Raw genomic sequence first — 26,525 nt, forward strand, 5'->3', positions numbered from 1 at the left:
GATAACTTCTGACAAGTTCTCTGTCAACCAAGATAAAAGCAGCCTGAAATTTGTGTAAAGGGAGGTGGCTATAAATAGATTGAGAGCTTGACTTGTCACAGAACAGATCTGCAAGTCTCTGGGCCTATGTGGTGGGGGGGGGGGGGTGCGTTTCCTCTAATCAGCTGTCTTGGCTGTATGCCAATAATCCACTCCCAGTGCTTAACAGAAAAGAGAAAATCCCTAACAGGATGTGCACTTTCTAAAGAATATAGAAAGCTGGAAACAGCAGATATACATGAAAACGTATGTTTCATCTCTGTGTATCATCTGAGGCTGTTCAGTTCACTGGCTATATGTGAGGGTTTACATCCACTTTAAGCACCACTGTAAAAAAAAAAAAAATTGCTTGTAAAGGTATAAATGTTCAATCATGTCTTACTTACCTGCTCTGTGCAATGGTTTTGTACAGAGCAGTCCTTATCCTCCCAAGTGCCCCCTTAGTAAACGGCTTGCTATGGGGGCACTTAAACGGACTTGATCCAGAGGGTACTGTGTGTGTTTATTGACACGCATAGCGCCCACCTCTGCTTCCTTTTCCCAAATTTTATTAATAGCAGCAGGAGCAAATGGCTTCCTCTTTTGCCTCCATGTTTTGTGAGAAGAGAGAGAGTAGTGCTGCTGCTCTCGGACACAACGATAGATCGAGATCGGACTCAGGTAAGTAAATAAGAGGGCTGGGGGAGCTGACAATGGAAGTTTTTACCTTAATTGGAGAAAATGCATGAAGGCAAAAAACTTAAGCTTTTACCACCACTTTAAATCCCTTTTGTTTTACTGTAGTTTACCTGTAGCATGCCTGTGACATTAAATATGTAGTGCTTATCTCTGGAGGAGCCCCTGGAGGTATTGGGTTCTCTGTTCTGGTGCCGCGATTCTGTAAACAGGTTAGTCCCCTCTTATACACCAGGCTGGGTAAAGGATTGCGGCAACCAATTACTGTATATATGCACAAACATAAGTACCCTACACACACCTATAAGAAAGGCATGAGGACTTGACACCAAAAAAAAAAAAAACACCCCATATTTAAAATATATATCACATGTGTGGTGTGAACACTGTTTACATATGTCAGCGTAACAGGTATGTTTTCGGCACTGCGCGCAAGTACGGGGGGAACGGGGGCGCTTTACATTTTCTTCTTATTATTATTACACTGTCTCTTTCATTTTTTTAATCACTTTTATTGCTTTTACAAGAAATGTAAACATCTCCACTGATGACAAAAAAGCCTCTTTATGAAAATCAATAAAATCCCACATCTCTCCTATATAATGGAAAGCATCAGATAAAAAACAAACAAAAAACAAACATTGATCTAATGCTTTCCAAAAAAAAAAAAAAATGGCCTTGTTTATATTGTGCCCAACCTGGAAGTGGCGTCATGACGTAGCTCCCAGCCTCCTAGGTTATAAAGATGAGCAGAGTCCATCTTTCCTTTGCTCATCTCTATGGCCAGCCACAAAACTGGAGGTAATGAAAACTGTACTTCACCCGAAATGGGAAGTTCCGCTCTGCCTCCTCCCCCCTCCTCTGCCACATTTGGCTTTTATTTTTTTGGGGGGGTAGTGGGTACCTCGTTTTGACAGCTACTTGCTTCCACTTCCACTCAGTTCGCCTAGGCAATCTGAGCAGGAATTCTCCTTCCCCCTCCCTGAAGGTCCCAGAATGCTTCACAAAGCACAACACAGCTCGTGCACGCAAGCCAGAAGAAGTCAAAGGGGGCTGCCCACAATTAAGATGCCGATGGTGGGGACAAAAGACGGATAAGAAGACTGGCTCGGGTGAGGACATTGCTGGATCCCTGGACTGGTAAATGTCTGTTTATTAAATGTGAGTAGCTACAATTTTTGTAGCTGCTTACTTTCAATTTTCACACATACAGTATGACTGAAGCTCCTTTTTAAGACAAACTTTAAATTGGTGTAAAGAGACAGGCAATGTGCCTGTTCCTGTACACAGTGTAACAGAGCAGCATATTTGCCCCCGCTACCTCCTCCCTGTCACAGTTTTTTTAAGGACTAACAGCCTCCTAGAAACCAGTGAAGCTGCAGTGGGCAGAGTTTGATAAGGAAGCTGAGACACAAGTTCCCCATCTGGTCCACTCTCTCCTTGTGACTGACAGCTGGCAGTGGGCTGGCTGCAGGCTGGGTAGCAAGCTGTCTATTGACTAAGGGTCCTCCTACTTCTTGCTGTCAATCACAAAGGGAGCGAACCTGGTAAGAAACTGGTGTCTGTGAATGTCCATCGGAGTCCGCCCACCCAGATACAAAATTCTCCTCCGTTATGCTGTCTGTGTGACACTTGCAGGGGCAGGAGGACACACTGGTCTTAGAGTGCCTCCACACCTAGGAATGCCCCAGATTCATGTCCCTGTTTCCACACTGACATTTTTCATGTAGAGGCACGTCAAGATTCTAAAGAATTTTGTAGACCCTGTTTGTGAATTCCCCACAATATGGTTAAATCATGTATTAAAAAAAGAAAACATGTGTGAACACAGAATCTGTAACCAGACAGCATTTTTGTAAAGTGAATGTATACCATATATGCAAAAGTTCTATATTTATTCTGACATAGAAATAAGGTTTTTAAAGATGTTTTCGTTTTAAATCTAAATCTTGCATATGGCAATCTTGCATATGCATATGGTAATGTACAGTATATTTATTTCTATATATTTCTAAGCATAAAGTGGCACTCTAGGCTACATTTCACATGTTTATCAGGTTAAAACCGGGTACACACTACACTTTTTTATCTGGTCAAAGCCACTGTACTAACTATGAGAGGTTAGTTCTGCGATCTAGTTCAACTCTCTCTGCCATTGGCTGACATACACATGGGCCAAATGTCGGCCGTTTTTTTGAAACGACCGTTGTTTCCCGACATTTTGCCTGTGTGTAAGGGCTTTATTGCTTTGCTGAAACAAGTATTTTATGAATTAGCTGAAGCTCAAATTACTTACAAAGGCAGACAGAATCGCCAAGGGAGCAGCTATTACTGGGCTATCGCTTTGGAAAATCCTGAATGCCCTGCAAAATAAAAAATAATGAGAACAATATTACATACATGGTGGACTTGTTCGAAAGTCAAGCGGGTCTGGATCCGCACGTACAATTTAATTTATTCCCTTACCCAGGTGAATCTAATTAAAGCTCCACAACAGGCCCTACTGGGAAGACCGGTGGAGGGGAAATCAGGGCGCGTGAGACGGTTAATTGTTATTGGTTAATGTTTATTTTTACAGCAGCCAGAATCTTAATGGCAAAATCCTGGAAATCTCCCACAATCCAGTTTGATCTTTTGAGGGCCAAGTTGACATGGATCATGATAAATGAACATTGGTCAGCGATTCTACATGACATATTGGCCTTCTTCTAAAAAATCAGGAATCCTTGGATAAAATAGCTTTCTGACTCCTGTTGGGAGGGGCCAAAACATGTTCTGACAGTAGAGGTTGCACTTCTTCTTCTCTTCTTTACTTTTTCTTTACCTTGTTTTTCCACTTATTTTTTCCTTTCTCTTCCTCTCTGTATGCTTTTCTTTCTTTGATTTTCTCCATCTAATGCACTAACTACCTTGTACATAAGCTGACAAGTGTAGCATAGTGTGTCGTAGGAGAAAATATGTTCTAGAAAGCTGGCGTGGCGCAGACTAAATGCGCTCCCCCCCCCGGCAGGGGAAGTGGATCTGCCCCTCCTTTCTCCTGGATGGGGGAGGTCAGGTGTGCGTCATAGTTAATATCTATTGATGTAACCATGTACATCTCCATAGTTAAACTTCTAACAGAGAGGCTACTTATAGGGTTTCTCTTTGGTTATACAGTTATCTCTTGAAGCTAAACTTATTGCATTACGGATGACCTTAGGATCATTGGATACTGTCTTGACTTTGAATACTATTATAAGTATGGATTTGTCTGGAGACTGTTATCTGACCATTTCAGCCACAGTTTTCTAGTTGGCTTTTGCACTTCTTTGAAATACTTAAAGTGGAAGTAAACCCTCCTATCGTTTTCAGCCAAGAAAGCTGCCATCTTGGCCTCCCTTTAATCTTTTACTGCCATGGTGCTGCACATGTGATCAGTTATGACACCAGCCATTGGATGGTTTGACAGTTTGGTTGAGAGCACAACCAATGTGACATTTAACATTTCCAGCATGCCGGGAATGTAACTGTTTTTTAAAGTTGTTAGATCTATGGATTTACTTCCGCTTCAAAGTGGATGTAAACCTGGTTCATGAAATTTGAGCTGGGAACATATAACTGCAGTGTTTTCTTATCTCTCTTCAAAGAGCTGGGTCTTGTGGCTTTCTCCTGCTCTGTTCTTCTGTTATCAGCCTGATAATTTCTTAAAAATTCTCTGACACATGAGATAGAAGCAGGCTGAATGTATTATCACCCGCAGTAGATCACAAAGGCAGTGCGTTTTGAACACGGTTCAGGAAACACACATGGAACATGCCTTTCTGGCATCGCATTCTCTGGTGTGACACTCTGCCTGATGATCTTTGACTTCATCAATGTTGTTCAAGTAGATCTCCACCTCTCTAAGGTTGCCTACCCCCGATATATACAATATATAAACCATATACTGTATATTGTAAAATTCTTGCTATGCGCAAACGACAACAAAGGTTAAGGAAATTATATTGTTAAGCTGTTATGCATCTAGAACAATGCATGTCTTTGTATTGCTAATTCATGTTGGACACCTTCTGCCACCTGCTATTAGAACTTAAACGAGAAGTATGGACTATTTTTAATTTTAGAATCATACTTTCTTACATACTTAGGTGGATGCACCATCGGTCTAATGCTGCATCTGTCCCCCGCTGACTCTAAAATTGAGAACTGAGAGATCTAACACTGCCGATCGCTCGATTCTTAGGGCTCTGTGAGCAGAAAGCTGGTGACTGTCAGTTACCGCTCTCTGCTCTGCCCCCCTCAAGCGTTGAGCTGTGGAGGGGGTGGGAGCGGCCAGCTCAGACTCTCAGGCGCTCACTGAGAGGCTGAGCCAGGTGCCAGCCTAAGCATGTGGGCAGATCCTGATTACATTGTCGTGATCTTGCCTGAGCTTGGACCGACTCTGTGACAACAGCCGCTTCAGCCTGAAAATGGGTCATAGGAGTGCAGAACGAACGGCGTACAAACTTTGCCTGTATTTCACCTTTAATGCTCACTATTTTATAAACCTGTACACTCAGATACATATTATAAACTCATGCCATTGACACATATTGTTGCACCTGTTCATTATAGTTTTTTTGTTAGTTATTATTCTCTTTTATAGATTTATCTTCATAGCTCCTGACCTAATTATCAGGCCCATTCCCTCTTTTGACTTTCTGTCTTTGTGTCTTTTATTACTGCTTTTGAAATTTCCTGCTTTTTAAATTTTGCCTGTCTGACCAGTTCAGTTATTTTAAACGCATCTTTATTTATTGGATTGCTTGAAAATACATGTGATTATGGCATTCTGAAAGTTCCCTGTATAGACTCTTAAACAAAGTAACTAATACATTAAAATCATTGAATCTGAATCTCATGAATTAACAATAAAAAAAAATAAAAGAACAGGCCTGTTTATTTAGCTGATCTATAGTAGGTAGGGAGTTTCAGATGCCATTGATGTGCATTAAACGGTGTCATTCTACTGTGCATTCTGGCTGTTATAGCCTAAAGTTGTTTGGTAAAATGTATTCCAGTAAGTAATATTGGCAATATAGGAGGTGTGGCACCCTTTCAATAGAGGAAAGCTAGGCATTATGCTACACTGTATTGTAATTATAGGGTTAATTGTGCTCAACTTTTTTTACTCAACAAATCAAATAGTAAACCAAGTAAATAAGAGAACGTGTCAATGGAAGTTGTGTTATTTCTACTAAGTAAGAATTTCTTTCCAGAATTGAGTAATATGCGGGCACCTTCCAAATATAAGCTCTGTATTAAGTCTTCAGTTTTACTAACAAGATAGCTAGAAATTCCATTGTGAATGGCTTTTGAATGGAGGCTTTATTTGTAATATTTAATATGCGGTTTTATATAAGGGATTTATTTTCCAAGCTGCAATGCTACATATAACATGCAACAAGTGGCATGTTTGCTGCTATTATTATAAATGTTTCTGCTATTGTTAGCTCCTAATTTGACAAATTCTGGTCCCAATATCTCTTTTTCAAAAAAGGACTGTCCTGATTGTACTTCTTTCTCTCTGTAGCTCATCAGCCAATACAAAAGGGCCCATTTAGTCCGAGTAACCTTAATTGGAGGTGCTGATTCAGTCTGTTGGGTGAGTTACAAGGTAATCAGAGGCTGATTCTACCTTTAAATTGAATAGACAGATGGCTTCCCCAATCCATTAATTATTCTTCCTGTTTTCAGCTAATCTAATAATTTTCTATGTGTAGCTGGGCGAATCTGCTTTCAATTCTCTAAGGCTGCTTTCACACTGGGGCGGGAGCAGCGTCGGCGGTAAAGCGCCGCTATTTTTAGCGGCGCTTTACCGTCGTTTTAGCGGCGGTGTGCGGGCGCTAGCGGGGTGGTTTTAACCCCCGCTAGCGGCCGAAAAGGGGTTAAACCCGCCCGCAAAGCGCCGCTGCAGCGGCGCTTTGCCGGCGGTATTGCCGCGGTGTCCCATTGATTTCAATGGGTAGGAGCGGTATAGGAGCGGTGAATACACCGCTCCTTCACCGCTGCAAAGATGCGGCTAGCAGGACTTTTTTCACCGTCCTGCCAGCGCATCGCTCCAGTGTGAAAGCCCTCCGGCTTTCACACTGGAGTTAAAGGGGCCGGTTTTTTTCAGGCGCTACACAGGCGCTATTTTTAGCGCTGTAACGCCTGAATACCGCCCCAGTGTGAAAGCAGCCTAAGGGTTTGGCAAATCCTGTCTAAAGATATTTTGAAATCCTGTATAGTAGGGAGAAGGTTATTTCATGGGACTTTAAAAGCACCACTGAAAATACATGCTTGGAGGTGCATTAAAGATGTTAAAGTGCCTTCGCATCCATGGGTTCTGGGCCCAAGTCGTCCAGTTCCTTCATGACCAGGTGGGATCCATGTCTCTTGGGTCTATTTCCTGACACTGACATGGATAAGCACACGCTTACATTTCTTCATGTAACTTTGTTTGGAGGTAGAAAGGTCATAGCCTGCTGTTGGATTAAAGCAGCTACTCCTACTTTTGCTGGCTTGCTGGCTGATATAAACAAGACCCTACCATACAAAAGAGTTATTTATGTTAATAGGGGATGTCTAGGCAAATAGAACAAAATATGGGATAGGTGGTTACAGTCATCATCAACTTGTGTTTCGGAAGTCTGCAGTGTGTACCCCCCTACGGTTGACATTAAGTATTTACTCTAGGGCCCTGCCAAAGGTTATAAGGATGTTGACTCTTTAGCATATCTAAATTATTTGGGACCCGGGTCCCCAGCTAAATGCACAATATATATTATGTGGGTTTTATTCTGATCACAGGAATTCTTCACCCCCATTTTCTGTCTTGTTTTATTTATGTTCTTTTTGTGTCAAGAAAACCGGCCAGAAGTGACTCATGCTGATAGCAAAGGGACAAAGTAGCAGACAGATATGGCACTCAGTGCTCTTCATTCAAACAAGTACACAAAATAGAGGAATATGCTTTGTTCATATTTCCTGTCTGGGGTTTACAACCACTTTAATCACTTCCCGACCAGCGCACGCCGATGTACATCAGCAGAATGGCACAGGCAGGCATATTGGCGTACAGGTACGTCCAATTTTAAATGCCTCCCTGCCATCGCAAGCTTGCCGGTCGGGACCCCCGTGAGTCCAGTTGTGGGTCCCGGATACTCGATCGCCGCGGGCATACCCGCAATCGTCTCACGGGGCGGCTGAACTGGGAGATGCTGTTGTAAACAGCATCTCCCTTTTCTGCCTAGCAACAAGTGATGCTGATCTCTGCTCCATGTGATTGGAACAGAGATCAGTGTTCACTAAAAGAAACCCCAGCCCCCCAAAGTTAGTAACACACCCCTAGGAACACTTATCCCCTACACTGCCACCCACTGGTTAACCCCTTCAGTGCCAGTGTCATTTACACAGGAATCACTGTATTTGTATAGCAGTGATTGCTGTATAAATGACAATGGTCCCAAAAATGTGTCAAAAATGTCCCATGTGTTCTCCATAATGTCGCAGTCACAATAAAAATTGCTGATCGCCGCCATTACTAGTAAAAAAAATTATTAATAAAAATAAATAATAAATAAATAAAACTATACCCTATTTTGTAAAATCTATAACTTTTGCGCAAACCAATCAATAATCGCTTATTGTGATTTTCTTTACCAAAAATATGTAGAAGAATATGTATCGGCCTAAACTGAGGGAAAAATGTTTTTTTATATATTTTGGGGGGGTATTTATTATAACAAAAAGTTAAAAATAATGCGTTTTTTTCAAAATTGTCGCTATATTTTTGTTTATAGCGCAAAAAATAAAAACCGGAGAGGTGATCAAATACCACCAAAACAAAGCTCTATTTGTGGGAAAAAAAGGACGCCAATTTTGTTTGGGAGCCACGATGCATGACCGCGCAATTGTCAGTTAAAGTGACGCAGTGCCGAATCGCAAAAAGTGGTCTGGTCTTTGGCCAGCAAAATGGTCCAGGGCTGAAGTGGTTAAGCATGTTTGCCTAAAAGCAGGGTTGCAGTGGATGGGATAGCAGCTAAAACTAACCACTGATCTTAAAATCAACCACAAAGTAAAATTGTAAAGTAGAATTGTAGAATTGTAAAATAGAATACCTAACCAATCTTAAAAATATTCCCTTCTCTCTCCTAACACCTATGCTGACTAGCCTGTGTAGAAAAGATCTGTATACTTACCCATGTTCGGGCTGCTCAGGTCCAGTCACATGATCCCACTCCCCTCTGCCAGCCAGCGACGATTTCAGGGAAGAGGAGGGAGCACCATTAAGGGATGGGCCAGAGGGGCATCACACACCCAGGTATTCTAGCTGTTGTTGAGTGCTCTCTCCTCTCCCCTGCAGCTGCACCTGGCTGTCACAGGGGAGATCATGTGACTGGACCGGAGCGGGCAAAAAATAAGTAAGTATACAGATCTTTCTTACACAGGTTAGACAGAATAGGTGTTAGGAAGGTGTAGGGAGCATTGTACGTCAGCTCATACATGGCGATTTTTGGGCGTGCGCCCACTGGCCAAAATCTTCCGGTCCTTAAGTGGTTAACCACTTCAGCCCCGGAAGGATTTTCCCCCTTAATGACCAGGCAATTTTTTTTCGATATGGCACTGCGTAGCTTTAACTGACAATTGCACGGTCGCCAAAGAAAAGTGACGTCCTATTTTAACCACAAAGAGCTTTCTTTTGGTGGTATTTGATCACCTCTACAGTTTTTATTTTTTGTGCTATAAACAAAAGCAAACACAATTAATAAAAAAATAAAAATAAATACATTCTGCTATAATACATATCCAAAAAAAATAAATATATATAAAAATAATTTATTCATCAGTTTAGGCCAATATATATTCTTCTACATATTTTTTTAAATAAAAATCATAATAGGCGTATATTGATTGGTTTGCGCAAAAGTTATCTCGTCTACAAACTACGGGATAAATTTAGGAACTTATTTGTTTATTATTTTTACTGGTAATGGCGGTGATCTGTGATTTTTAGCGGGACTGTGACATTGTGGCCTACAAATCTGACCCAAATTACACTTTTTGGGGACCAGTGACATTATTACATTGATCAGTGCTATAAAAATGCACTGATCAATGTAAAAATTACACTGGCAGGGAAGGGGTTAACACTGGGGGACAATCAAGGTGGTTAAGTGTGTTCCCCGGGTGTGTTCTAACTGTAGGGGGGGATGGGCTACCCGGGACATGACAGAGATCGCTGTTCGCTATCACTGGGAACAAAAGATCTCTGACATGTCATTAGGCAGAACAGGGAATCGCCTTGTTTACATAGGCAGTTCCCCGTTCTGACTCTGTACAAAGTGATCACTTCGAGTCCACGGGACCTGTCCCCCTTGCACGGACCATCGTACAGGTACATCGGTTCATGCAGGATAGCCGACCTGCCACAGTAAATGTACGTGAGCAGGTCAGCAAGTAGACCAAAAAACCCTATATTAGAAACAAAGAAAAAGCAGCAAAGGGGTTTTGCCCAAAGAGCTAGCAACCAGAATTAAAGTACAGTTCTGTACAATAACTGTCCCTAATCTCTCCCTATGTGGTTTTTCAGCATTTCTTATGCCTTCCTTATAACAGCTTCCAGTACACTGGCATTTGGGCTGCTCTGTACCCCCTCCACATTTTATAGTGAAGGGGCTGACTTGTCCAAAAATCCGCCTTATTGGGCCATATGAACCTGCCCGGGCCTTTAAACCATAATGCAGAACATTATGGTTAAAAATTTCTCTTGTGTGAACCTGCAAATCTTGAACCCTCTGAGTTTGCCTTGGTAGTGGGGAAAGAGTAACATTTTTATATATCAATTTGATACAGTTAGCCAAGTTCCAAGTACTATGGGGGTTATCAGATCCCTGCACATGTATACATTTTGTTTTACTGATCGAGCCAAATATTACATTGTATGGCCAATGTATTTGAAAGAAAAGAGCCTTATAAATTTGTTAGCCAATCCTTAGCTAAAGGCAGCTTACATTAGGTTGTTCTTGTACCACTGACCTTTACAGTAACTTGTTTATTCTGTTTAATAGGAACATTCCTCCAACTTTCCCATTATTGTTTGAGTTCTGAAATAATAAAACAGCTATTCCATATCATATTTCTGGTCTTTGGCTGTTTCCCTAAATTTAGAAGAGAACATTGTTAAAGGATATACATTACATTTTGTGGTAACAGCAATTTTTGTGGCTGAGCAAACAAAGCCCAGCTCCGGGGATGTGTTTCTCTTAGATTTGAATAATGTGGAGAAGAATAAGAAATTCTGCCTGGTTTAATTGTTGTCTCTGACTACTATGGGTACAATTCCCTTCACGTTCTGTCCTATCCCTGGGTAAAAAAATAGGATTGATACCATAAAGGAAAGGTACAAACCGGTATGAAAATTTTGACACTAAAGCCTAGTAAACACAGGCCGAATGGTGGGCAACATTGGCCGGTTCAATAAAAAATTGACAACATTCGGCCCATGTGTATGGTAGCTGGTCCAACAAAACCAGCTTCTGTTGGACGAGCATGCTGGAAAACCAACTGCCAACCAGCTCCCGATTAGCACTCCCAGCCAATAGCTGAGAGTTTATAGTTTGATCCATTCCTAGTCACCCTAAAGTGGTCATCTTTGACATAAAATATGAACAAAGCATATCTCTCTATAGCAGTGGTTCTCAACTCCTGTCCTCAGGACCCACTAATAGGCCAGATTTTAAGTATCACCTTGGGGAGATGCAGACTAGAATACTGCAATCACTGAGCAGAAAATGATATCACCTGTGATGTATTTCAGTTATCTTGCAAACCTGGCCTGTTGGTGGGCCCCGAGGATAGGAGTTGAGAACCACTGCTCTATAGTGTGTAATTGTCTCAACCCAGAGCACTAAAACCTCGTACACACGATTGGGTTGTTGGCCAACAAAACCGTGGACTTTTGTCCGAAGAGCGTTGGCCCAAATTTTTCTTGCATACACACGGCATACAATTGTTGGCCAACAATCATGAACGTAGTGACATACTACATGTTTTTTTCAGCTCTTTAGCGCCACCCTTTGGGCTCCTTCTGCTAATTTCATGTTAGTAGAGGTTTGGTGAGTGTTGATTCGCGCTTTTCAGTTAGTTTCTGAACGACCATTCGTCAGCCAGACATGTTGTGGAATCGGAGGAGAAAACGTGTAATTTATTATTGGCCTTGGTTGGAGTTATTGCTTTGACATAATTTTTTTGATTGAATAATGATTTGATTTGTTATATTTTCTATATTTTTGGATGCATAGAATGCACTTTTTGGTTAAGTTCTATTGGCAGTTAGCATGTCTAATTTTTTTTTTTAATGCACAATAAAAAAATTGTGAATAATACTTGGCTATGTGTTTTACTGCAAATGACAGTTTGGGAGTACGCAGTTACATTTTAAAAAATACAATGTAAAATTGACAAGGGACACCCACATAGACGTATCTTTGATCTTAAAAACTAGGGGATAATGGTATTGTGCTATCTTGACCCCCCCCCCCCCCCCAAAAAAAGCATAATAATATTATTCTTGATATCACTAGAAAAAAAAAGCCTTTGAAAATTTGTTTGCAATAACTCCATCAGTATCACCAGCAAAGCAGCTTCATTATTATCCCATTAAAGAAGAAGAGAATGTGCGCTGCATAAAGCAGCTTGGTCAGCTGGTAAGTGTGGTGGGAAATTTAAATAAAAGGATGTGGAAAAGTATTTTTTTATATGGAAAACCACTGTTACCTGTACACTCAATTGGAATTCTCGTCGGAAAAAGCTCTGATGGTTTTCCCATCAGAATTCTGACGGAATTCCACTCAACCTGTCTTGCCTACACACGGTCACACCAAATCCCGAATGCCAAGAACACGGTGACGTACAACACATACGATGGGACTAGAAAAAGGAAGTTCAATAGCCAGTAGTCAATAGCTTCCATCTCGTAGTTGAATCTGAGCATGCGTGAGTTTTTGCGCATCGGACTTGCATAAACACGATCAGAATTTCCGATAGAACGTTTTTCCATTGGGAAAATTGAGAACATGCGATAAAATTTTTGCTGGCGGGAATTCGGCCAGCTAAATTCCGATGGAGCGTGCAAACGGTCGCATTTTCCGGTGAAAAGCTCTCATCGGTCTTTTGCTGGCTGAAATTCCGATCGTGTGTACGCGGCATTATAGTGACCCTTCAAATTGGACTTTTCAGTAACGTTAACAACATTCACACCTGAGCAATTTGAATTGCGTTCCAGAAGTGTGTCAATGTTTGACACCAAATTTCCATGTTATTCTATTGTACCCATTCATATCTGAGTACAGGAGCTTCCCTGAGGTACATTCATGTATGTTTTGGCCCCCCAAGACTTCAGCTGAGACACCTGCAATATGCACATAAATTGTATTTTCATGTGGTTTTATGCCTAACAACTGTATCCTCCTAGTAACTAGCCTTCCAAAAACACTCAAGTCTGCAAATACCTGGAAAAAAAGAAAAAAAAATGCAAGTAAAAACCCCAAAAATATTCAAAATAATATGAAAAGGCTCATACTCAAGCATTAATCTAGACTGTATTTTTTTTTAATAAAAGCTGTAAAAATTCTTCAGCTCTCCTAAGTGACTTTCCCTAGGATAAGATGATGTCAGCAGTCTACTGCAGGCTGGGGGAAGCATTACCTCCTCAGTGATTAGACTGCAAAATTTTATTGTAGCAAATCACACAGATGAGAAGCTGGAGCAGTTGCTGATCAGTATCAGGTACAGTACTTGTGAACACAGCCAAACTCTGCACAGACACCAGGCTTTATATGATTGTGTCATCTCTAAACCTACATCCCAGTCCAAGAAGTAGATACTGATCATGCATGATGCCTGGACAAAGATGGCACCATCCTTATGCAGACAAAAGCAGAGGAAGGCATTTTTTCCTCCTTTATTCTTCTCTGCAAAGTAAAGGCATAATCTGCTAGTATGCATGTGCATACTAGGACATTATGTGACACTTACCTGTAAACAAAGCCCGTGCTGTCCCTGCTGCAGGCCACATCCATGTTTGCCCGTCTTCTTTCTGAGGCTGCGGACCCTGGCTATGTGACTGTCCGGAGCCGTATGACGTTATTCCCGTGCAGGCCGGTCACAGCCCTCGCTCCTGAAGAAACAGTACGGGCGGCCGTTCCTTCAGAGCACATGCACCAATGACATAATCAGCACAGTATACAGTAAATCTCTCCTAAATGGCGCACATTTAGAAGATATTTACAGTACCTATAGGAAAGCCTTATTCTAGGCTTATCTGTAGGTACAAATGTTTACACACAATGTTTAGTACTGTGATCTCCGGGGGAGAAAATATTATCTATAAGTTTTACGATTACACAAATTACACAAATTTTAGCATCTGTGCACGTAACTTGAAAAATACAGTATATTGGATATTAGGTCCTTCTCCAGCTGTATATTTGTAGTTTTTGGTATTTACTCAGTGTTATCAGAGTTCTCCAGTTGCTCTGTACATAATACTTATGGTAATGCTTTTTTATCTTTCTTTTTATGTTCCAGACCTTTTTTTTCAGAAGCAGGGGAACTACTGCCATTCAATTTGCCTTATCAGTAACACAAATACATTTATGTGATCCTTGAAAGGTTAGACCGTAAATCCAGACTCCAAAACATGGATATTTCTGGGCTAGTCAGACTAAAGTGCATTATCCCGGTTGTGCACCAGACCCCTTTCTATTGCATCTCTCCAATTATAATACAGTACCCTGGAGCCTTCTTTAGATATAGGGAAGATTTACTAAAACTGGAGCACTCAGAATCTGGTGCAGCTGTATATAGTAACCAATTAGCTTCTAACTTTAGCTTGTTGTAATTGAGCTTTGACAATAAAAACGCTCCAGCTTTAGTAAATCTCCCCCATTGTCCCTGTAGGCCTGACTCTCCAGTTTTTGGAAATTTGTGCAATGTGCCAAAAAGCACCAAGAGCCGGCCATAGACGAATCGGTATCCTGTTGAACCGGCCGAATTTTGATGCGTCTCTGGGCAGGCTGGTCATAGTGAATTCAATACAGTGGAGTCCTCAAGAGATATAAAAAACTGATAAGTAATTTAGTATGAAACTGCAGGTAAAACATGTTTTTTAAACAATGTATGTGTTTTATGTCTATTTTTGGAGTGGTTTTGCTGTTGGTGTTCTTATAGTACAGTAGAGATTTCCGGTAGAGGGGGATGAAATAGGGGTGCTCTTTGTAGCCCCCGCTCTTTGCCCTCACAATCGAACCTCTGGCAGTAGACCTCAGGTCGTCCCCTAAGATAAGAGGATTTAGAAGGGGAGTAGTGGAAGAAAAACTGGCACTATATGCAGACGGACAGACATTCCATTTGGAAGGATGTAGAGAGAAGACGTTGCAGGATCTGGCGGCAGATGAGGTTTTATACTGTTAGAGCATTTATATTTTTACATGCCACGCACATCCACGTATGGGCTGGAGTTCAATTGAGAAGTAATGGTTATACTGGGTGTTTTTGGAGATTGCATCATTACCAGGCAGTGTTGATTTTGATGTCAAATTTCGATTTAGTTTGAGTCATAGTCTTTTGACTAAAATGCCATTTTTGTTTTATTCGTATTTTAGTCATCTGAATTGTTTTTGTTTTAATTGTATTTTAGTCTACTAAAATAGTGTCAATTTAGTCTAAATATTTACGTTGACAAAATTAACACTGTGCTGCTCTTGAGGGGCCAGAGGAGGGATGTGATGGGCACAGGGCCCTGAACGGTGGTCTGAGGAGGCCTGTAAATGCTGTACAGAACTATGTCTGGTGGTCTGAAGAAGCCTGCATTGCACAGTGGTCTGAATGGTGGTCTGAGAAGGCCTGTAATGCTGCACAGTGCTCTGGACAGTGGTCTGAGGAGTCCTGTAAAGCACAGTGCTCTGGATGGTGGCCTGAGGATGCCTGTAAATGCTGCACAGTGCTCTGGATGGTTTGAGGAGCAGAGGCCTGTAATGCACACAGTGCTTTGGATGGTCAGGAGGCCTGTAAATGCAGAATAGTGCTCTGGATGGTCTGAGGAGACTTGTAATGCACACAGTGCTCTGGACAGTTGCCTGAGGAGGTGTCAGGGCTGGCTTAGCCCTTCCTTCTCTGGGCTGGCTTCTCAGCTGTCGGCTAATTGCCCTCTCTCATCTCTCCACAGTTACCAGCTGTTCCTGATCCTGCTCACCTGACCTGCCTACTTAAAGATGTCCAGCTCACTTCATCTCTGACTTCGCTTCAGTCACATCACAAGAAACCATCTCCTGCGATTCTGTTTAAAGACTGGCTTGCTGACATCCCTTCTGGCTCCTTATCCTGCTTGCTGTTGCTCCACTTGGATCCCTGACCTGGCTGATTACCCAATCTGGTTATTGAGCTCTGTACTGGCTGACTACTCGATCCGTTTACTGGACTCTGGCTATGCTTTGACTATGCTTACTCTATTTACCTTTTTATTTTTTATTAATAAACAAGTATGATTTAATTGTATTCTGTCTTGGTCTGGTTCATGGTTTCTGACAGGAGGCCTGTAATGCTACACAGTGCTCTGGATGGTCGTCTGAAGAGGCCTGTAATGCTGCACAGTGTTAAGCATGCACGCCACTAAACACCCTAATGTTGCTGTGGGATTCACAGGTGGAGCACCAAGTAAACTGGAAGTTTACATGGGTAAAAGTCCCTCCCTCACATTATCATTCGATTTTTGTTAGTTGACAAAAATTGGAATAGTTTTTGTCAAATGAGGAAAATTTGGGGTAATTTTTGTTTCGTTTTCGCCACTGGAAAATTATGACTAAAGTATTTTCATCTACGAAATTAACACTGCATCCGGGGCAATTCTCTAAATGTCCTGTTTTCTATCTCAGGAGTACACAGTCCACTGAAGCATTATTAAAGACTGGTCATAATGTCACTCACTATCTAATGGATTTTCCATAGTAATATATAGATAATTCACACCATAGATGGGAAACACAACGTTGGCTTGAAGCATTGTCCTGGAGATCACAAGAACAGGAATAGAGAGGGAATAATTATACTGGGAACACAGCAATAAACTTCACAGAGGTGCTAACCATTCCCCACTGTAGCTAAAGCAAACGTTTTGGATGGATTGCTACTTTACTTATTTGGCACTTACCAGAAATATCAGTTCCTAGTAGATTAAAGTTGAATCACTTTTGTGCACATGCATTGTAGCTGAAACATTTTTGTTGTTTGATGCTAGGATTCTAAATGTATCATTTGAAATGGACTGATCCTCACTTAGTCTGCCCAATTTTTACAGGACTGTGTGATGATATTCATGTTGGGGCAGAAATCCTGGTCAATTATGCTTAGGTGAGCTAGTGATTGTTCTATGAGAAGAAAAGGAAAGTCCAGAAAGCCGCACATCACACAAAATCTATGTGTGCAAAGAGTGGAAGCAACCTCAGCCTAGATACCATCCAGGCCATACCCTTGACGTGTTTCACCCCGGGTGGGGTGAAACACATTTGGGTGTGTGGCCTGGTCAGAGTCTAGGCTGAGGCTGATTCCACACTTTACACACAAGGGTTTTGTGTGATGTGCAGCTTTCAGAACTTTCCTTTTCTTTTCATTGATGTCTACGGATCTGGGACAAGCTCTTACCTTGCCTGAACTCTTAGCGGCTGACAACAGAAACAGGCAGCACTCTTGGTTCAAGTGTAAGCCCTGTATAAGGTTGGCACCAGGGATTGTCTGGCCACATTACCTTATCTGTAGGTATTAACTTGCAAAGTGCTTGAACAATCTGAGCAATCAGCAGTCAGTCTATCCAACCTCCATTATATCCATGGTGTATACTTTATCTGTTATGAGTGCTTTAATCCCGTGTTTGAATGTATAACATCCATTGTGTTAGTAAATATTGAATAATGATTAACACTATTACACTATTTATCAAGTTTAGATTTAGCAAGGTGAAACATTTTCCCAAAAGATTACACAGCATTCTGAGATATCATTGTTTAAATTGAGCTAGAGAGCATTCACGTCTCAATGTGGAAAACAGTGGCTGGTACAAATGGCATCAAGGGAATTTCCCCAAAATTAAATACTGCTTGCTTCCTGGTAGCTAAATAGCTCCATTGTATACCATTTTGGAGAAATGTTTGTAGTCATTCTTGCAGGGCCAGATTAAGAGCATCATGGGCCTGGTACTGAGGATTTCGGGAGCCTTTTTATAGAAGTAAATAAAATGAAAACGCAAGCAACTTTTTGTTAAAACAATTTAAATATTTTAATTACCATTAAAGTGCCATAAAAGAAACACATACCCTCCTATCTAATTATTTCCTCTAACCTAAGTGGTGGCGCACAGGTCTAAACTATATATTTTTTTAAATAGAGACAGCAACTTCAGGGAGAAGATCCTCCGTTTGCTGTCACTAGATGAGCCCAGGCCAATTTTCAGCTTTCAGTGCTGTCGCACTTTAAATGACAATTGCGTGGTCATGCAACTATGTACATATATGACATTTTTATAATTTTACCTAATAACTAGAGCTTTTTTTTGTTGGTATTTAAGCACTGCTGTTTTTTTTATTTTTGCTAAACAATTGAAATTAGAAAAAAGGAGAAAATTTTGCACACAAGTACTTTTTCTCCTTCACTGATGTGCACTCATGATGCTGCACTGATAGGCAACACTGACAGGCACTGATGAGGCACCTTATGTAAAGGTAATGCATTGAGGAGGGAGTTGCAGTCATCAAGGCGAGAGATGACCAGGAAGTGATTCAGTAGCCTTGTGGTTTCATTGGCAAGAACTTAGGAAGGCACGTATTTTGGAAATGTTGTGGAGGTTGAGGCAGCAAGTTTTGAAAAGTGATCAGATGTGGGGCCAAAAGGAGAAATCAGAGTTCAGGATAACACCTAGAACCCTGGCATGCGGGGATGGGTTGATGGTTGTGCCATTGCTGTTGACAGAGAAGTCAGTGGAAGAGGCACAAGGGGAGGAAATATTATGAGCTTGGTTTTGGACAGGTTGAGTTTGAGGAAGTGGTGTGCCAGCCAGACAGATATGTCTGTGTTGGATTGAATTCATATAATACTTCTGGTATTTGTTCATGGTTGAGGTAGCCACTTAGCCTCAGTTGAATGAAGCACATGAAAGCTTTGTAATCAGAAGAACAATAGCTGGACTCAGACACACCTGCTGTGATGTGTGTGATTGCAGGCTTCAAAGGGAGTAAGAGTGAGCTGGATGGCTCATCGTTAGAGACACTGATCAATAGTGGACAATACAGCATGCTTCCTGAAGAATGGACATACATGTGAAGGAATACCTCTTGGCGAAATCTATTGGATGGAAGGCAAATGGGGGTGGCTACGAGTGGGTGTGTATGTTTGAATGAAAAGGCTCACACACAGACAATGCTCGCTGTTTGCTGCAAGACCCTGCCATGTGGTGATTTTTGCCTACTCTGGGTGATGGCTCCGGCCTAAACCTCATGGTGAAGGCCCTCTCCTTGTCTGAGCCTAGCCGATGCAGCGAAGCCTCACGGAGGACCGTGTGATAAGTATCTTTCATATTCTTGTATTATATGTTCTGATTGTAAGCTGTGTGATATTGTAATGTCCTTTTAATACTTTATGTTAGCTTTCCTAATTTCTTGGGAAATAAATAAGATAGTGTTTTACTAGCAGCAGTGTGTGTGTTTTCATAAGTAACTTTATATCAGTGTGCCTAGTAGGGTTGTATAAACTAGATAACTATGGGAAGAGACAAGGTAATAATAGTTTGTAGAGCACAAAATGTCTTTCATATGGCACCCCAGATAACATGTGGCAATCCTAAAAGCTGCATAGAACTTACAGGACAGAAGTGCTCAGGTACAAGGCAGCTGATAATGCCACAATAAGTGTGGTGAGTCTTTAATATGGATAGGCAAAAATTTAATTGTTTTGAATGATATCAGGTAAAAGTGGTAACGAATTAAGAATATTGAATGCTAGAAGAGTGATTTGTTTTTGTTTTTTGTGAGTTGTAAGAGCTAACGATAATTGAGTTTGGTTTAGTACTCAATGCAGTGTTGGTACGTTAGTACAAATAGAAGTGTATATTGTGTGGATTGCATGGTTGTGAAATGGAACTTGTGTATACATATGTTAAAAAGTATGCCTCTGCCAGGTATCATTCATGTGCAGATGAAACTCTTGAAAGCTAGTATAAGGTTCTATTATCTCAGTGTCAGCAGCATAATAGCAGATTATCGGGCAAACAGCTAAAAAAAGTTAAGAAAGAAAAGTTGGCTAATGAAATTGCAGTTTTGCTCAGAATTAAAGTTATATCTGAGCAAATGGGGGGGAAGTGGGAAGTAGAGAGGAGGCGTCTGGGTGAGGACATAGCGAAAGTCAGTGAAAACCTTCTAAAGATTGCAACAGCCTCCAGTGATGAGATGGATGAATTGCGGGCAAAAGCAGGAGATTTGTCAGAGAGAAACAGCAAGCTACAAGAACAGCTCCACAGTTACAGCATGGACTGTGATATGAAGAGCAAACTTTTAGAGTCATTGCGAATGAAGTTGTCAGAGATGGAAGAGTTGGTTATGTCTTTAGAAAGAGAATTAGCAAATGTACGCTCCCAGCTTCTTACTACAGAGAAAGTTATGGTATCGCTCAATGAGCACAAAGGAACATGCCAATTGGCCGATATCTGCACAATCAATGAGGAGAAGGGCCGTGATGAAACACAGTCTGCTATGGCACCTATAGCTTCAAGGCAGAATGAGAGTTTGATTACAATCCAAGAGAGACTTACTTTGTGCCAGATTTTGGGTGAATTTAATGCCCTGGAATCACCAATGAGTCTGTCCAATAAATTTGAAGCTCTAGTAGTTAAATTCCATTTGAGTAATGAGGATGCATGCTCTCTTCTGAAAACATGGCTACCAGGACCTTTAGTAGGCCAGTTATCGGCACAAGTTAATGATAACGTAGCAGATGCAGAGGTGCGGAGGAAAGAGTTGCAGCGTATTGTGGACAGTCGTGATAATGGTATGAGTGATTTGCAACGAATGAAATTTAGGAGAGGAGATGACCCAATTTTGTTCTGCAGTGAGTATCTTGCATTGTATATGAAAGTGTTCAACTGTCCTGACTTATTGGAGGACGATGCAAGTTTCATATACTCAATGGCCAATAAGTGTTATGTAAGCTATCCCACTAGAATGGCTCTGAGGAATGCTAGATCCTACCAAAATTTTGTCAATATCCTCCGAGACTTCTGTCAAGAGTCCAGGGAAAGGGAGTATGGGTCAAAGGCAGATGTATCCGTAATAAGCAGAGGTACAGGAAGGCAGAGAAAGTTCAGACATAGTAAATGGAATAGGCATAGACATAGATCTCATAAAGCCCTTAAAATTGCTAGCATGGAACAGGAAACCCCAGAAGTACAGGTATCTACAATGAAAACCCCCACCCAGGACAGGGACAGCGTAACTCAAAGGCCTGATATGAAAGATAGCAACCAGGACAGATTACACAGTTCTGAAGGAGAGATAAGAAATGACAGTTCACACCCTAAGCACAGCCATCAACAAGACTGGATGAACATTCCAATATTTGCGCCCTGGGCTAATCTACCATTTTGGCTTGTATGTAATTGGACACAAATGGCATTGACATTTTTCTTGAGTAATATGGCAAAGATTTCCAATACCACTGCGTAGTATAGAAAGGTATGGCAACTATATTGAATTAATGGGAAAGGCTTTGGGGACTTAAAAAGTCAATTGTCATGATAATTGTGTGTAATCACTGTCTTTGTGTTCCTTTTTCAGAGACCATGGAAGAAGTTAAACGGCTTTAGATACTAACATTTGCGTTTGTTTGCAGGTCTGTCAAAGTGAGAACAACAGTGGGATAATATAGCAGAACAGGGGTTAGGCTATTGTAAATGCATAATCGATTATCACATGGTACCATGGGCTCATTAGTTAGTAATTGTTTGCAAACAATGAAAAATAAATAGTACTAAAGAGTTACAAATGAAGCTACAATGTTGTGATGAGATACATATGCTTTGTTTTGTTTTTTGTTTTGTTTTGTTTTGTTTTCCCCATTAAAGCGGAGGTCCACCCTAAAATGGACCTCCGAACATCGGAATCCCCCCCCCGGCGCCACAATTGGCACCTTTCAGGGGGGAGGGGGGTGCAGTTACCTGGATAATCCAGGTAACTGCACCCACTTCCGGGATAGCTGTCTGAGGAAAGGGGCGTAGATTACGCCCCTTTCCGCAACTGCCCGCCCCTTTGCGCAAGTGCCCCGCTGCCTGCTGGGAAACACACAGTTCCCAGAGGCAGCGGGGACCGTCCGGATTGCGCCGCGCGGCTCGCGCATGTGCAGTAGGGAACCGGGAAATGAAGCCGAAAGGCTCCATTTCCTGATTCCCATACCCAAGATGGCGGCAGCAGCACCCGAGTGTCGATCTAGAGATCGGCTTCGGGTGCCGACATCGCGGGCGCGCTGGACAGGTAAGTGTCACCATTTTAAAAGTCAGCAGCTGCAGTATTTGTAGCTGCTGACTTTAAAAAAAAAAAAAAAAACGCGGAGTCCCGGCGGACTCCCGCTTTAACTAATTGTATTTCAGATTGGAATGAGCACTCTTCTCAGGAGAAAAGTCCATAGATGTTGTCAACTAAAAGTTGAGTGTTTGTCATTGTTGTATGGTGGTTGTCTTGTCATGTTATTTGTGTGATCATGGCCAGAGTTTTAATTTTTTTTTTTACATTTTTTTTATTTATTTTTATTTATTTTTATTTTTTCTCAACATTTTTTGTTTGATATTGGTTTAGTCGTCTATTTTAGTTATATTTTTATTCAGGTGGAAAAAGTAGTAGGTCTAGTCCACCTGAAAGGGGGGGAATTGACAATGCCCTCAGTTAGAACCAGTCACCTGAAAGGGGGTAGTGCATACATCGTAAAGATACAGATAGATGCATTGTCTTTGTAACTTGTAAAATTTGAAGTTTTTGAGAAGTAACACTGACGTTCAGTTTTAAACATTTTTTGATCATACCATGGGGATCCATTTTACAGTGGGTTCAGCCTAAAGAGGTCATGGTTGTTTGGATAGTTTGGTCAGAGTTGCCGAAGCCAGGAATACTGAGGTCCTGGGTTCCAAGGAGGGAACTATAAGTAAACATGGTAAGCGAGCAGATCTTATGGATAAGAATTTGATGCTGCTCTTGTTTTTCACTTCCAGAATCCTAGTGGAGCGAGAATTGGAGAGGCTTCTGGAACATGGATGACAGATGATCATCTGGTTGGCAGTTTGTCTGTGCCACACCATAGCTCAAATTTGTTCTGATAAACATCAGGAGAGAAGAAAAAAACTGAAAGATTCAGATTAATACCTGTTTTTTCGTATGGACAATTTGGTGCTAATGCTGAATCTGAAAGACTGTGCCTAGCAAGAGAACTTGTGAAATATTTTTACCGAAGTCTCTCCTGATGAATGCAAACATGTTATTAATGGTTGGAGGATGGGGAAGAATTATGACACATCCAATCCGTCAAAACATGAAAATGTAAAATATGTGTTTTTTTGTTGGAAGGAGGAATTGAAAGAAGAAAGGTTTTAATGTATGACATGTGTTGATGTAACGGAGTTAATATGGTGCAGGTACCCAGGAGGCAGGCTGGCGCTTATGCATATAAGGTAGCTGTTGGTCAGACTAAAGGGTGCCAGGTGACACATCAGCGGGGTGAAAACGTCCTCATAGGGGTGGTGTCTCAATCCTAGCGGTCCTAGAGAGAAGCTTTCGGTTACTGGACATGCGGGACACCAGAATTAGACATGGGGAAGATACGCCTGGTTGATGTCTCACCTGAGAGGTTGAAACCCTGCACAGATAATGCCAGTGAATACACACAGGAGCATGCTCCGTTAAAATAAAGGGAACGAACGCTGGCTACCAGGGTATCGTAGGACTTCACCACATGGCGCTGCAACATCTCACGGTGGTTGACAAAAACCTATCATCCTATATGTGCTGAGTATACACTGAATTCAAGTGTGGTCATTGTACCAGGGACTTACTCCCAGAGATGCGATGAAGTCCATGCAGGATGCTTATTTCTGAGGAGTAACCCCGAAAGAGGAGGGATGTATTCAGCACTATATTGGGGGGAACAATAGCTGGGATGGGTGTTGGTAATGGAGTGGACATCAGCCTCCTGAGGAACAAACTCACAGCCATAGCTTCAGAGAAGGAGCATGACTTTGTTACCCCGGGAGATTGGTGGCATCCGTGATAACATTCGGCGGAGTCACAGAAACATTCAGGTTAGAATGGCTCTGGAGTTTGTCAACCATGTTGAGAGGTTGGTAGAGAGAACAGAAACCTGTCATTGGCTCTGGCGTGCACTCTGTGGCAGGTGGAAATATCAGCCAACATCAAGCTGATTGTACCGTCTCTGTATGAGGGGCAGTGGCCTGATGAGTTAGCATCACCACTCAGTAAGATTTTGCCAAAACACGTTGCTTACACTAATCCAAAGTAGTGGTCGAATGCCTGTATGGGCTGTACTAAGTTGGATTGTGAAAGGTGTTATGCTGTATGTTCCATATACAGAAGTGCAGACTTGGTCTGTATATTTGGTGGCATCAATGGGCTTACTGACTGGGGATTCTATCTTGTTGTATTTGAGGCTATATCACACATGTGATCAGAGAAGATGAAAGCTGGAGGCAGGTTGATATTTCCCTTTGTCGAAAGCATGACCATGATGTCCTGTGGATGCCAGCTCAATACATGGGGATGAACGAATAATGTTGGGAAGTTATTTCTCTCTGTGTTCTGGATTGAGAGATCATTGCTGGGAAGGAGGCACCCGGGTATTATTTAGGACATAAGCGAGTTTGTTTCTTTGTCCTAAAGAATACCAGTGTAGTGTTAGTCATGGAACTAGAGGGTTCCTTGAGCCTAACCATAGGTAGAGGTGCATGGTATACCATGGGCATGATCTCTGAAATCCAGGCACAGGGGTGGAATTGTGTGGGTTTGGTCATTGTTGTCAATTTATATGTGTAGTTAAGCGATATTTATCTAGAAGGGTCTCCCATTTGTCTATGCAAGTTGAGGGACGATTTGACGGTAGGCTCTCTGTGTACAAGTTGGAGACTTTGCTGCCAAGTCAAAGCCTTGCAACAACGCTGCGAGCAAGTGTGCCGAATCTCGACCCATATTCCCAGTAAGAGATTATAGGAGGTTGGGAGCAGGGTGCATAATTGGAGGGGACACATATGTATGTATATATTAGGGTAATAAGTTGATTTATTTCTGTGGTAGAGTGTGACCTATGTGTAGTGTAGGCTAGTAATATGGGCAAGAAAGGCCCTCATCGGAACTCGGTAGTTGGGAGCTGGATGAAATATTGCTCTGAATGTGTGCTGGTGAATGAATGGACACCCCCTGCCCGTATTGCCGTCCTGAAGTTACCGAAGATCCAGAATGGTGACATGGAAGCTGTCGCTGAAGAATGGTGGTGATGTGTCACTCAGTGGCAAAGCGGCACGTGTTGGGAAGCATCACATGGTAAAACAATTATGGACTGCTCCATAGGACCTGTTTCTGCACATGTTGAAAGAAGACAATTGTGTACTGTTCCATGGGAGATGTCTCTGGAGCGCTCGTTGAAAACAACCACATGTTACACATGCTAAGGGCTGTGCCACAGGTACTAGTTCGGACACAGGTTGGGGAGCGACATGCGTTAAGACGGGTATGGTCTGTTCAATAGGAGCCGTGTTTGAAGAATGGTGGTATGCGCCTTTCAGGCGCAAAGCGGAATATATGTTGGATTGAATTCATATAATACTTCTGGTATTTGTTCATGGTTGAGGTAGCCACTTAGCCTCAGTTGAATGAAGCACATGAAAGCTTTGTAATCAAAAGAACAATAGCTGGACTCAGACCCACCTGCTGTGATGTGTGTGATTGCAGGCTTCAAAGGGAGTAAGAGCGAGCTGGATGGCTCATCGTTAGAGACACTGATCAATAGTGGACAATACAGTATGCTTCCTGAAGAATGGACATACATGTGAAGGAATACCTCTTGGCGAAATCTATTGGATGGAAGGCAAATGGGGGTGGCTACGAGTGGGTGTGTATGTTTGAATGAAAAGGCTCACACACAGACCATGCTCGCTGTTTGCTGCAAGACCCTGCCATGTGGTGATTTTGGCCTACTCTGGGTGATGGCTCTGGCCTAAACCTCATGGTGAAGGCCCTCTCCTTGTCTGAGCCTAGCCGATGCAGCAAAGCCTCACGGAGGATCGTGTGATAAGTATCTTTCATATTCTTGTATTATATGTTCTGATTGTAAGCTGTGTGATATTGTAATGTCCTTTTAATACTTTATGTTAGCTTTCCTTTTCTTGGGAAATAAATAAGATAGTGTTTTACTAGCAGCAGTGTGTGTGTTTTCATAAGTAACTTTATATCAGTGTGCCTAGTAGGGTTGTATAAACTAGATAACTATGGGAAGAGACAAGGTAATAATAGTTTGTAGAGCACAAAATGTCTTTCAGTCTGTTAGTAAATTAGTGATATTGTTTTGAAAAGCCTGTATAAAGGAAAAATAGTGATGAAAAAAATCACTTTTGGGTTTAGCCGAACACATAACTTGGGGGCATGGCAGGGAGTGTGTACTTTGCCTAAAAAGTTTATGCTGAAGGTCATCCCTCTTTCCCATCTCAAAAAGTTGGGATG

The 26,525-nt window shown here is 41.8% G+C and overlaps 1 long non-coding RNA gene across 1 annotated transcript in view; it reads right to left on the reverse strand.

The window, feature by feature from the left end:
* Positions 1 to 13,926, reverse strand: part of LOC143984286 (uncharacterized) — a 42,138-nt gene extending 28,212 nt beyond the window's left edge. The window contains exons 1-2 of the long non-coding RNA XR_013274770.1: positions 13,753 to 13,926; positions 3,011 to 3,077 (exon numbers count right to left, since the gene is read on the reverse strand). This is a non-coding gene — a long non-coding RNA (uncharacterized LOC143984286). The remainder of the gene's footprint in view (positions 1 to 3,010; positions 3,078 to 13,752) is intronic.
* Between the last annotated feature and the right edge of the window lie 12,599 nt (positions 13,927 to 26,525).

The sequence above is a fragment of the Lithobates pipiens genome, unplaced genomic scaffold (assembly GCF_037356315.1).
Source record: "Lithobates pipiens isolate NorthernLeopardFrog02 unplaced genomic scaffold, aLitPip1_a1.2 Scaffold_16, whole genome shotgun sequence".
NCBI classification, from domain to species: Eukaryota; Metazoa; Chordata; class Amphibia; order Anura; family Ranidae; genus Lithobates; species Lithobates pipiens.